Source organism: Ptychodera flava, chromosome 16 (assembly GCF_041260155.1).
Source record: "Ptychodera flava strain L36383 chromosome 16, AS_Pfla_20210202, whole genome shotgun sequence".
Taxonomy (NCBI): domain Eukaryota; kingdom Metazoa; phylum Hemichordata; class Enteropneusta; family Ptychoderidae; genus Ptychodera; species Ptychodera flava.
In genome coordinates this window covers 15574783-15587593 of record NC_091943.1, presented here as the reverse complement: position 1 = coordinate 15587593, position 12811 = coordinate 15574783, and the positions used below count along the sequence as shown (strand labels likewise).

At 38.7% G+C, this 12811-nt stretch overlaps 1 protein-coding gene and 1 long non-coding RNA gene across 4 annotated transcripts in view; one reads left to right on the top strand and one right to left on the bottom strand.

The window, feature by feature from the left end:
• The window catches only part of LOC139114115 (nuclear receptor subfamily 6 group A member 1-like), a 184990-nt gene that overhangs the window by 63460 nt on the left and 108719 nt on the right, over positions 1-12811 (top strand).
• The window catches only part of LOC139114116 (uncharacterized), an 85203-nt gene continuing 78609 nt past the window's right edge, over positions 6218-12811 (bottom strand). For 2 of the 3 annotated variants that reach the window (XR_011547796.1, XR_011547797.1), the window contains exon 3: positions 6218-12811. This exon is cut by the window's right edge and continues 264 nt beyond it. This is a non-coding gene — a long non-coding RNA (uncharacterized lncRNA). The other variant, XR_011547798.1, reaches the window with a different exon arrangement.

Here is a 12811-nt window from a genome sequence, read left to right as displayed (position 1 = left end):
GACAAAAAGTCCAAATTTCCATCAACGGAAGCCAATGCTGCAACAAAAAGCTGCAAGATCATAATCCGTGTTATAGTATCAGAATATAAGTTTTTGTGTAGCAAACACTGGAAATATTTGTATGATTTTCGTTTCTTTTATGTTTGTGATTCTTCGCCTGCGTTCAGACTGACGACTTTGCGTCGGCCCAGGTCCCGACCAGGGCCGGGGCAGACGTAAAAAACCAATGTGGACACGCTGAGTCGGCCCTGGGCCGACTCAGTTTGGTCCCGGTTAGAAGGGGGGGTTCAGGGCCGACTCAGGGCCGACGCAAAATTTGGTCCGACGCAAATCGCCAGTGTGGACACGTTACGTCGGCCCTGGTCCCAGTTGACCAGGCCTCCGCTATGGATCGAAGTTGAACTAGTCACACTATTCGCGCAAAACAAACGACGTTTGAAACTAAAGTTTAAACCTATCGAAAGTTTTCAATCCAGTCTTTACATTTTAATATCATCCCATGTACGCTGAACTTCCCACCAACCTTTGTTCCGCAAACGAGACCATGTCATTCGATTCCACAGTGCACGTAATAGACTAGAGAGGCATGTCAAAAATGCCGCGCACTGGTTATTTCTCCACCGCGGTCTTATATATACCATATGCTCATCCAATAAATGGTGAAGATCTCTCCGATGATTAAAAGGGTGAGTGGTAGTCATATTTGCCCTTCTTGTGCGTAAAAACACAGGAAAATCATGAACAGTAGAAACAGCATGCCATATTCAAATGCGCCATTTTGAACTTTGACAGGTCAGAGGTCACAAAGGAAGGTAAAGTTACGTCGGCCCTAATTCTGGTACCGGTAGGTGTGGACACGGACCAAATTTAATCCCCAAAAGGACAATTATTTTGCGTCGGACCAAATTTCAGTTGGGTTGCCAATGTGAACAAGATCTCTGTCGCCTGCCGGTTAAGTCTCATTGAATTTTTTTATAGATACTGTATATGAACAAATTGAATACGAACAGAAAAACTTTCGTTTTGAACCTGATCGTACTCAGATTACAACCCAATGTACAAATCTTGGAAATAGCTCAATTAAGCCTCTGTTATTCTGTTGCATAACCAAACAAAAAAAAACTTCCCATGTGACAAACATCTATGCAATACTTTCTGATTGACAAGCAAGCAGTAGAGGGGTTTTGTAAAATACCCCCAACTGCACTAGATCCCATTAAATCTGCCCCAGGGCTTCAATAAGCCCATTCACTTTATATAAGATCTGCAGTCAGGCAGATTTCGGTCGTTATCACAACACCATCTTTTCAAGGGCCAATCATCAAAATCTCAGTGAGAGGGTAGGGGACAATAAAGAGAGCGATTTGTTTCTGAGAAAGTGGTGGCTATTTAATTAAAGCGCGAGGAGGCGTTTATTTGTAAGCCTATGATGGTAATGTATTTGTAATGGGTGTTATAAAATGATAGTCTTCTATTGTAAACAAACATTTCTTTTGCTTTGGATGTCTCCTTTGAAGTGACATTGTTACCGAAACGTGTTACACCTCTTTTTCATCTTTGCAACCACAGTATACAGGAGACATGACCCACGTGTTCTGGTATACACGCATGAGCTATCCATTACAAAAAAGCTGTGAAAGACAGATAGTGATGGTTACTCCATCATTTCTTGAGCATGAGACTGCCAATTTTTCTTCACTCAAATATCCACATTTCCCAAGAAAAGCATTTCTTTCCTCAACTTGCTGTGTTGTAGTGTAATTCGTTTTCAAGATCATTTGAATCTGCTTAAATGGATTGGTTTTGACCTTTTCTAATGTAGAACTCTTCACATCACAGTCTTTGCAACCGTATTCGCCATTGAAACAGACCCCTGCCCTCCCTGCTCTATCGTTTACAGGTCCCAAACCACCATAGGTAAGGGTTTGATATCTGGGGAGGGGTCCTGAAAGATTGATGAGGTAGCATTATTTTATTTACTTGGTCCATTATTGTACATTATATTTTTATTTCTCTCTAACTATTTTTTGTCAAGAATTGTCTGGTTGATTTTTTTCATTGACATTTGCTGGGAGCCTTTTTTTTGAAAATCTTCTGGACCCCCCACAGGATATCTAATGGTCCATCCCTAAGCGAATGAGCTATATACTAGTGCAGTGTGTAGGAGTGTTTCAAGGTATCTACTTGGACACTGGTTGAGTTTACGATGAATAAAACTAAAGTCAGGATGATCCGAGATAGGACAGCTTGTGCCACGCTTTTGGGTCACATAAGCTCTCCTGGTTATATCATAAATGATTCCACACTTTAGTTATATCAATTGTTGTTGCTTTTTAATCATTTTAATCAGAGTTTAATCCATTTTGTATGGTGGCCCCTACACGCCACGGAACTCTACTACTTTTGAATATAAACTCTAATTTTCTTGACAATATCTTTAATATTTGTAAGAGATTTTATTTCTCCACCGCAAACTTTTAATTTTGTACGGGCAACATTATCTTAACATTATCTTAACTTTAACTTCTCGAAAGTATTTTTAGTTTTAACCATAAACAAAATATGTTTCTCAAAAGTATTTTTTATTTTGTAAAACAAAAGTAAAAATTTTTCAAGATAACAAACTCCTACACGTCATGGAAATTTATTACTTTTGAACATAAACTCATATTTCTTGACAATATATTTAATATTTGTAAGAAATTTTATTTCTCCACAGCAAACTTTTATTTCTGAACGGGGAAACTTTATTTTTGGGGTAAACTGTTTTTAAAAACTTTTAACAAAAAAAACTTTAACTTTTAAAAAATAACTTTAACTTTGAACAAAATATTTGTTTCTCAAAAGCATTTTTTATTCGAAAAGAAGTAAAAATTGTTCACAGCAAGAGTTGGAGATTTTTGCTAAGTGCGAACTGAGTTACTTAAATGACATAACCTTATGTCTTTAGAGCAGAAAACTTAAATTCTTAAAGAAAAGTTTTATTTTTCCAAGAGTAAAATTAATTTCTTTATGGAAAAAAGATTTTCTCAGAGCAGCAAATTGAAATACAGAGAATAAAACTTTTTTCTCAATGGAGAGAAATTATTTTCTGAAGACAACAAAACTAATTCCTTCAAGATATATTTTCTACATATGAGTGTGGTTTAAGAATTTGGTAAAACTGAACTGAGAAAGAACGAAAAAGGAAGGATGAAAAAGTCAAACTTACTTTTCTTCAGAGCGAAATTTATTTCTGAGAAGAGAAATATTTCATGTGAGGGCGCAATTACCTATAATGCATAGCAAACTCTTTCTAGCGAGAGTAAACATATTTTGGGGAAGAGTAAAACATTTTTCCGACGAGCAAAACTTTATTTTAACGGCGGCGGAAGTTAAAGTATCCCACCATGCAACATCCAAGTTTGATGACCCATAGTCTCCGAGACAACCATGACTGACTTCATCGGCGATACAGGCACGCTAGCCCGGCCCTAGCTGCAGTACAGTATCGAGGTTTTACCTGGGTATTTGGGTCAGACGGTTTGCCGTACTGTACTGCAGCTAGCCCGGCCCTACCCACAGGTTATCGTAACGTTGCTTGGATAGTCGTTCGAGGCGGGCGGCCGCAGATCGCCATTTACTTGGAAAAAAGAAACCAAGTAAACAGCGACCAAGTAAACAGCGACCTGTGGCCGCCCACCTCGAACGACTATCCAAGCAACGTTACGACGATAACCTGTGGCCCTACCTGCCTGCTGGGCCGTCTAACGCCAGGAACACACAGCATCGTACGCAGGGCTATGGGCACGGGCACGCAAACGAGTCAGTTCAACAGTTGCCACATGTCTGAGTCCCCGAAGAACGGTTTTGTGTTTGAGTGATTCGTCCTGACTGCAGACGTTGTGCGACGGGATGGACCGCATTGGGTTCCTTCATTAGCTCTGCATGGGCTGTGTGTTACCGGCGTTATACGGCCTCCCACCACATACGCCGTACACACACAGCTCTGCTGGCTAGCCCTGCGTACGATGCTGTGTGTTCCGCTACAGCTAATAGCCCCGCTCACCACAGCCCTGCAAAGACCCGTACGTAGAGTTGGTGACTTCAAATCCATTTTTGGACTTGACGTAAAATGCCAAATTACTGCCGAAATTCAGCGTTCTTGGGCCCAAGTCGTATCCCTGCCTACCTCAGCTACTCGATCGCTTCCAAAAATGCCAGTCTTTTATTCTTTTTTCGTAAATAACCGTCGATGTCGGCAACTCTCTCGCTAGCCCTGCGTACGTACGCAGTGTACGCTGTGTGTTAGGAACACACACAGGGAATGCACAGCGTACACTGCGTAAGCAGGGCTAGCGAACGCTGAAGAACGCTGAATTTCGGCAGTAATTTCGCTTTTTACGTCAAGTCCAAAAATGGATTTGAAGTCACCAACTCTACGTACGGGTCTTTGCAGGGCTGTGGTGAGCGGGGCTATTAGCTGTAGCGGAACACACAGCATCGTACGCAGGGCTATGCCATGCAGAGCTATTCCTTCATCAGTTGCTGTGTTGTTAATGTTATGTTGTGTGATAGTCATCTTTTCTATAATCCAGATTCGTAATTGATAGAGTCTTCGACTGAAACTGAACCTGGCCGGCCAGATTTGACCACAGTCGAGCGTGGTTCAATACAGTAGTTGTGGGTCCACAGCTGTGGTGTTTTCGGACGGGATATGCCTTTTACGGGCTGGTTGACTTTCATGTTTTTGACCCCGCAAACCACACGTGAAAGTCAAAACCAGTCCGCGACTGTGGTCAAATCTGGCGGGCTCGGTTCAGTTTCAGTTTCTATAAATTACGAATCTGGCTTCTCCTCTTAGAAAAGATGAATATCACACACATTGGCTGTGTGTTACCGGTGTTATGTGGTGGGAGACTGTATAACGCCGGTAACACACAGCCCTGCCATGCATAGCCCTGCGTACAGGTCTGTGTGTTCATATAACGCCGGGAACACACAGACCTGTACGCAGGGCTATGCCATGCAGAGCTAATGAAGAACCCCAATGCGGTCCCGTCGCACACCGTCTGCCGTCAGGACAAATCACTCAAACATAAAACCGTTCTTCGGGGACTCAGACAAGTGGCAACTGACCCGCGTGCCCGTAGCCCTGTGTACGATGTTGTGAGTTCCCGGCGTTATACGGCCCCAACACACAGCATCGTACACAGGCAGGGTAGGACCGGGCTGGCGTGCCCGTATCGCCGATGAAGTCAGTCATGGTTGCCTCGGACAGCAGATCGTCCATGTAGCGACACGAACACAAACTGTCTGATACCGGCTACCAACTCGGAGACTCTGGGTCATCATCAAACTTGGGTGTTGCATGCTGGGATACTTTAACTTCCGCCGCCGTTAAAATAGTTTTGCTCGTCGGAAAAATGTTTTACTCTTCCCCAAAATATGTTTACTCTCGCTAGAAAGAGTTTGCTATGCATTATAGGTAATTGCGCCCTCACATGATATATTTCTCCTCTCAGAAATAAATTTCGCTCTGAAGAAAAGTAAGTTTGACTTTTTCATCCTTCCTTTTTCGTTCTTTCTCAGTTCAGTTTTACCAAATTCTTAAACCACACTCATATGTAGAAAATATATCTTGAAGGAATTAGTTTTGTTGTCTTCAGAAAATAATTTCTCTCCATTGAGAAAAAAGTTTTATTCACTATATTTCAATTTGCTGCTCTGAGAAAATCTTTTTTCCATAAAGAAATTAATTTTACTCTTGAAAAATAAAACTTTTCTTTAAGAATTTAAAAACATAAGGTTATGTCATTTAAGTAACTCAGTTCGCGCTCAGCAAAAATCTTAAACTCTTGCTGTGAACAATTTTTACTTCTTTTCGAAATAAAAAACGTTTTTGAGAAACAAATACTTTGTTCAAAGTTAAAGTTACTTTTTAAAAGTTAAAGTGTTTTTGTTAAAAGTTTTTAAAAACAGTTTACCCCAAAAATAAAGTTTCCCCGTTCAGAAATAAAAGTTTGCTGTGGAGAAATAAAATTTCTTACAAATATTAAATATATTGTCAAGAAATATGAGTTTATGTTCAAAAGTAATAAATTTCCATGACGTGTAGGGGAGTCTGTTATCTTGAAAAAATTTTCCATTTGTTTTACAAATAAAAAATACTTTTGAGAAACATATTTTCTTTATTTTTAAAACTAAAACTACTTTCGAGAAGTTAAAGTTAAGATAATGTTTAGATAATGTTGCCCGTACAAAATTAAAAGTTTGCGGTGGAGAAATAAAATCTCTTACAAATATTAAAGATATTGTCAAGAAAAATTAGAGTTTATATTCAAAAGTAGTAGAGTTCCGTGGCGTGTAGGGGCCACCGTAATTTTGCCCCGCAAGGGGTCACAGTTTATGATTGTCAGGTGGAAGTTTCTTAAAGAGTTTGCCTAACTTTCAGTGAACGTGCCTTGTAAAATAATTTCCAACACTGCAACGGACAACTTGACGAGTACCATACACGAAATCAAGAGTCTAACAATGGATGTCCATTTTTGACAGGTCATACCAATATTTTGAAATAAAAACCTTGATGTATGGTCTTACTTTCTGCAAACCAGCAATGATTTATTTTGTAGTCTGTAATATATAAACCAAATGGCCTAGTCAATAGCGAAGGTAATTCTATTTTTAGCTCATTTCTCGTACAGTTTCAGCTGGTCAGAGTATTGTATGTGGAGCTAGGTGTTGTCCTGAAGTAGGATGACTTTTGAAACAATTATGGAAATGTGGAAAAAAAAACAGTAAAGTTTTAGCATATTATGCTTATGTTTATCCCATGTGTGAATCAGGGAAATTTTTCATTTTTTTTGACACTGGTTTTTGTATTGTCTGTTGTCGTATTGCTCATTGGTGTGATTTATGTATATATACATGTAGTTGATATATTTTGGGAATATTGTATAAAATATGCTGTCAAAATGAAGCCAGGCGGAGCTTAAACTGGGATTTTGGAGATACATAATCCGTACATATGACAATATGCTCACACATTTAAATTTCAGTGTCCTAAAGGCTAAAAAATGAACCAACTTTTTGAGATGGTCTCAAAAGTTGCAAGAAAGAAAAAAATTTGTGGAGTTCAGGGAATTAATTTAATATATTGTATTGAGCAGGCATGTTCTACGCAGCGAGGAGAGAGAATTTTTCGAATATAAATGGATGTATTTAGGGCAAGTTCAAATCAGGTAAGCCATATGCTGCAGCGTGTGAATGGCATATTGTCCGGCGTACACAATAAAGGCCGCCTATTACGTGTAAGCACGTAGACATTCTCAAACGCTGATGCAGATCTTTTATCAGGGTCATGTCACATGATGTTATCTTTGAGAGCGGTACGGCAATTTTTTTTTCGGTGATCCAGATTTTTCATCAGGTCATGTCCAATGATGTTATCTTTTTTTGGGGTACAGCAAATTTCCTTCTTCGGATATAGTGAAACCTTTCAATTTCCATAAAATTGTCCTCGCAGTGCTCTGGTATGAAATTTTCATTATGGAATATCCGTTGGAAAGACGTTTTACTTTTGTTTGGGCGAAAAAATATAGTGTCTATTTGAAAGTGTCACCTTAGTTAGGAAGGAAATAATACAAATTATGTATAAAACTGAAGAGCATGACAAAATTAGAACACATATTAGGTAAAATGTGTGCATGTCTACCACTACCAAATGTTTCATGTAATTTCAGATATAAATAAACAAAACATTTTATATTAACATGTTTTTGTTTTGTTTTTTGATTTTCTTTGGGAGAAGGGAGCATTTATTAATTGTTTGTAAGTTAGTGGTGTTTTCTTTTTTGTTTCTATGGGTCTGCAAACTGATGCAAATAAATAAATAAATAAATGAAATAGATCAAAATAAATAAACTGTACATTGGATGGAAAGCACAGTTGTTAAAGGTTTGGATCTAGTTCCTGCTGTGTTTCAGACTTGGTGTTATATTCTGGGTTGTTACTAGATTTTTATTTCTATTCATCGCCTACATGGACTGGTTTCAACCGCCTTATTTATCAAATGTGATCTGTTGAAGTGTAGAACTAAGCCTTTTCTTTATTTTTGATGGTCATGACAAAAATTTACGATTTATGATACAGAATATTCACACCTGTGTTGCACTGTAGTTCTGCATTTTAAAGCTGCAAAATCAAGGGCAGATTTGATACAAATGATTTGAGGGAGATGAGATACTGCTTTGGTTTGTCCAAGTGTTGATTTGTATAAATTTGGAATAAAAAAAAAAACTTTCAAAGAGAATATTAGTATTTCATGAGATTTTCATAAAATGCAAAGAATGATGGGATGGGAAGGGTAACTGTGCATGCCTATGCCCCCTAACATCAACTTTTCTTTTGCAAATTTCAAATCGCTGTTTTGACAAGGACGGGTTGTGATTCTTCATAAGGTATTGAGGCTCTGTAGTTGTGGGGGACGCTGTGTTTCGGTGCTTTTTGAGGTTTGGTCTACAGTGGCTTCATTTCTGTGTTAACGCCATGAGTGCCAGGGGGAGTTTGTGGGTGTATCTTGCATTTTACTCGGATTTTTTTGAGGTTTGGCCCATCTGACGTCTGAAGTCGTGTATGTTTAATCGCTCAGATCATTTCTGCGTGCACCTCCTGCGGAGGTTTTGTGAGGGCACACCTCAGTCACTCTTTGCGGTTTGATCGTATTGAAATACATATGCACTTCAAAAGTGGCTTCATTGCTGTGGGAACAGTCGACATTTATTGTACTTTGAAGGGCTTTTTTGCTGTATTATTCACTGATTTATTCATTATTGCAGGCTTTATTTGGACAAGAGGCTGAAATCAAATTACTTGGTGGTCAAATATTGATACGCTTCATTTCTGTATACTGTACGTGTATAGGGGAATCTGAATTACGCAGTATCTCTGTGATAAGATGAAAGAGCACAGTCGGCAGCCTGCCTCTTCGAAACTGCTGTACCCTGAAGGAGTCTTCCCTATGAACGCAACAAAAAAAAACTCTGATGCAGTGTTTGCAGTGCGCACTCGCAAGCTATGTTTCGGGCCTGCGTCATATGAAGTGGCGGGGATCAACGAGCGATCCGTTGGAGCCCCGAAAGATGGGCAGTGGATGAGGAGAGGGCGTGATAACGTTAGATACAAAGTGACGGTGTCATCAGCAAGCCTGTCTTGGTGTTTGTTCAGTGACAAATGTAATCTCTTGTCAGACATGTAGTTAAATATTGAAGATATATCTTTTTTGTGTGTGTGTGTGTCTCCCAGCTGTGTGTGCCTACGATTGCTACTGTCTGGTTACAATAGCACCGTTTGTCTTATAAATTATTAGTTTATGTCATACTCCGCAGAGGAATGAAAGAAAAAATAATTATTAAAGTTTGCTTTGAGTTTCGAACATAATGCAATGTGTTTATCTAAAATCGGAAATTGATTTTAGCTCCAGTTTTCCATATTAATATTTTGTGAAAGGAGGATGTTGGGTTGGTTACAATGTTTGAACATAAAGTGTTTTGTAATTTTCAGCTTTCTCATATTATTTGTGGTATATACGAAGAGCTCTGATTTTTACTGCATTGTTCTCTCAAAATATAGCTGATCAAGTATGTATATGATGAAGTGAACAAAGACCATCAGAAACTTCAAAATTTGTTCATTTGATAATTTTGGTTTGACTTTTTTAGTTGTCAGGGACGATTATCTTCTTTATTTCACCCCACGTCTCAAAATAAGTGTGGCCCATAAATTGATGACTATGGCAATTGTACCCTGGTCCTTAAAAACAGGTTGTTTTCAGGCTGAGTTTGCTGCATATATAATGAAGAAAGTTGAAATTATGAATATTTGTTTGACGAGCTGAATGGCCAAATTTGGCATCCAACAAGTGTGTGAAAGGTTTCAAATTTTCACATCTTTCAAGCGGTGTGTGACTTTTTTGGTTACACATTTAACTATGCATGTATCGCTTGTGGGATGAAACATCCTGCCAGATCTACCCATCCTCATGGAGACAGACTTCTTGGCTATTTTGTAGCCACACTGCTCTGCCTGCTGGGTAGTCGAGGTGTGGTACAATTTTACTTGTGTGTACCTATATTGCTTGAAACACAAAGTAGCAAATATCCATGCCTGACAACCTTTAGCAGTGTGGTTTTAATCTTTTATTTGTGGTTCTGAAAGAGGAGCTCCCCCCACGCCACAATCATGTTTTAGCAAACTGTTGATGTACAAATCTGCTTTAACTGACATGAAAAAAACTTTCCTTTACATTTGGAATCTAGATGCATTGTTAGATTAGTTTTTGGGAACTTCCTTTTTCCTCCTATTATTTTTTTTTAACCAAAACTTATGTGAATTTCCTCGATATCTGAAGGAAGAGATCAAAATGATGGAAAGTGATATGTGATACTTTTGGAACAGGTGCTAAGTTTCAAGAGTTGGTGGGTGACCTAGAGAATGTCGATGAGTTGAGAGTTTTCCCCTGGAAAGCAAACCAGATGGTGCACAGTTCAGCAGAATTTTTGTCTGGACTTTTTGCCTTTATACTTCTGGTCATGGAAAAATGAAAATTTAGATGCTGCCTGGGCATATTGCATTCATCCACAATTTAAATATTTTATTGCATCTGGCGAACCGAAGTATACTGAGTTATCAGCAGTGAGCATGTGCGGTAAGTTTGTTGTGTAAATCCTGTGATACGTGCATCATATAGCTGTGTTGTCCATTTTTCCCTTCCGATGCACATTTCTCCTAAAGTGGCTCGTTTCCCGTGATTTAGGTCTACCCACATCATTGCAGACGATCAGATTCATCGAAACCTGCTGTTTAACATGACAAAATGGAAATCGCTTCCTTGTTTGGCAGATATTTCCCTTTCGGCATCAAAACTTGTGAGTTTGCCACACACACAGCTGTGAAAGTGGCATCCTGGTCTTGAACAATGCTTCCTCAATATTTTAGAGCAATATTTCCGTGTTGGATGGCCCAAAAACTTGTGGATAAAGTCACGTGAATGATAAAGATGGGTAACCCGTTGAGTGCTGTAATGTTTCCAGGCAAAATTTTAGTGCAACATTTTACCTATTTTTATGAATTTTTCTGTTATATTTTTGATAATTTTGGATCAAGTGGACATCACATTTCATTGGCTACAGATTTTTATCAAAATTTTGACAAAAATCTGAAAAAAATTGACTGGGGTTAATTTTATAGAAGTGACAAAAAATTGACTTTGGTGCTCAAAGGGGTTTTAAGCAGTTACCGATGGGGGAAGGGTTTGTGTGATAGGAGGCATCATGCTACAGAGTTTAACACAGGTTGTGACAGCCATTTTGAATTCAAAGTATTGGTACTGTGTCGGTAGTTTGTTTCTCTAAATTCCAAACTCAGCGGTGTGACATCTGAACAGTGATTTTTGTTCTCGATCGTGAAAGGCAATGGTGAGTTTCCTGTTGGAAAGTTTGAGCAAAAGTTTTAAAAGTGTCTGTTTTGAGGCGTAGTATTAGGTATCATACCTTGATATCCTGTATTTTGGTTGCTTAGTATGCGATAACTGCTAGAATGTTAATTATAAACACAAAAAATGAATAAATGAATAAATAAATGAATAAATAAATAAACAAACAAATAAACAAATGCATATGAAATGTGATTTTCTGGCCACACTGTAAACCTCATTCTTCCTTTGTTTATTTTAAGATTCTGATGTGTAACTAATTTTGCAAGAGACTCAATATTTACCAACACGCAGTGGCCAACGAGTAGACTATATCAGCTGAAACTGTCCAATCCCCTTGCCATTGCATGTAGTTGGTTGACGTTGTTTCTTGTGTCATGCAAGTTGTTTGGTGAGACGTGCCATTTTTCATCCCCGAGTCTGAGTTTTAAAGGTGTTCAGACATTTGTGCAAGTGCCTTTTTTTTTATTCAGAGAAAAGGAAAACGTTCGCATTTCAATAGCAGATTAATTACAGGGATTTAATTCTTGCCAAGTGTTCCTGCGATTTGTAAAGGCTAATACGGCCAGCCTATCACACGGTCTTTTCCCCAATGTGTTAAAAGATTTCCATGTTTCATTAACGGAACTTGGTAAGAGAACAGAGTTTCATCACTTGTTAAGAAGTTCATCTCAAATACTCATATTTCCAGTCTGTTGACAATCAGGCGTGGAGATTTGCTGGGCTGTTGCTGTGTTCATTGTTCTGTCTGTCACGTGCACTGTCCTCCCTCAAAGTTGAAGGACTGTTCTATCTCCCATGTATACAGAGATCGTTCCACCAGGATGTCATTTCAAAAAAAAAAGCTGGTATCTGTAATGAGTGAAAGAGATCTTTTTGAACCAGTGTTATTTTTAGCTCCTATTTGCCACATGACTTTATGGCTATACACAGCTTGTGGTGAGGGTACAGCACCAGTTGCCATCATGCATGACAGAAAGTGTGAGTTCAGATGTACTTTTGTGTGTATTGTGCTGCTATTTAGGGACTCACGGCCTTGAATATGGTACTGTGACCAGTATAAAAACAATTAAAAAAGGGGCAAAAATTAGGTGGGCAGGTTGCTTTGACTTTCCACTTTATGGACACACTGGGTTTAGCCGGGGTAGATCCTCCCTTTTTAGATAGAGACATCAATTTTAGCAAATTTTTGTCACGTTGGCCAAAAACTGTCCTCACCGAAACACAACTTTCATAAATTGAAGTTGTCATGGTAATCAATTTTAAGCCTGCTGCATTCTGTTTTTTTCGGAGATGAAATTTCTGGGAGCGTTTCTAAGATATGAATATTTACGGATAATT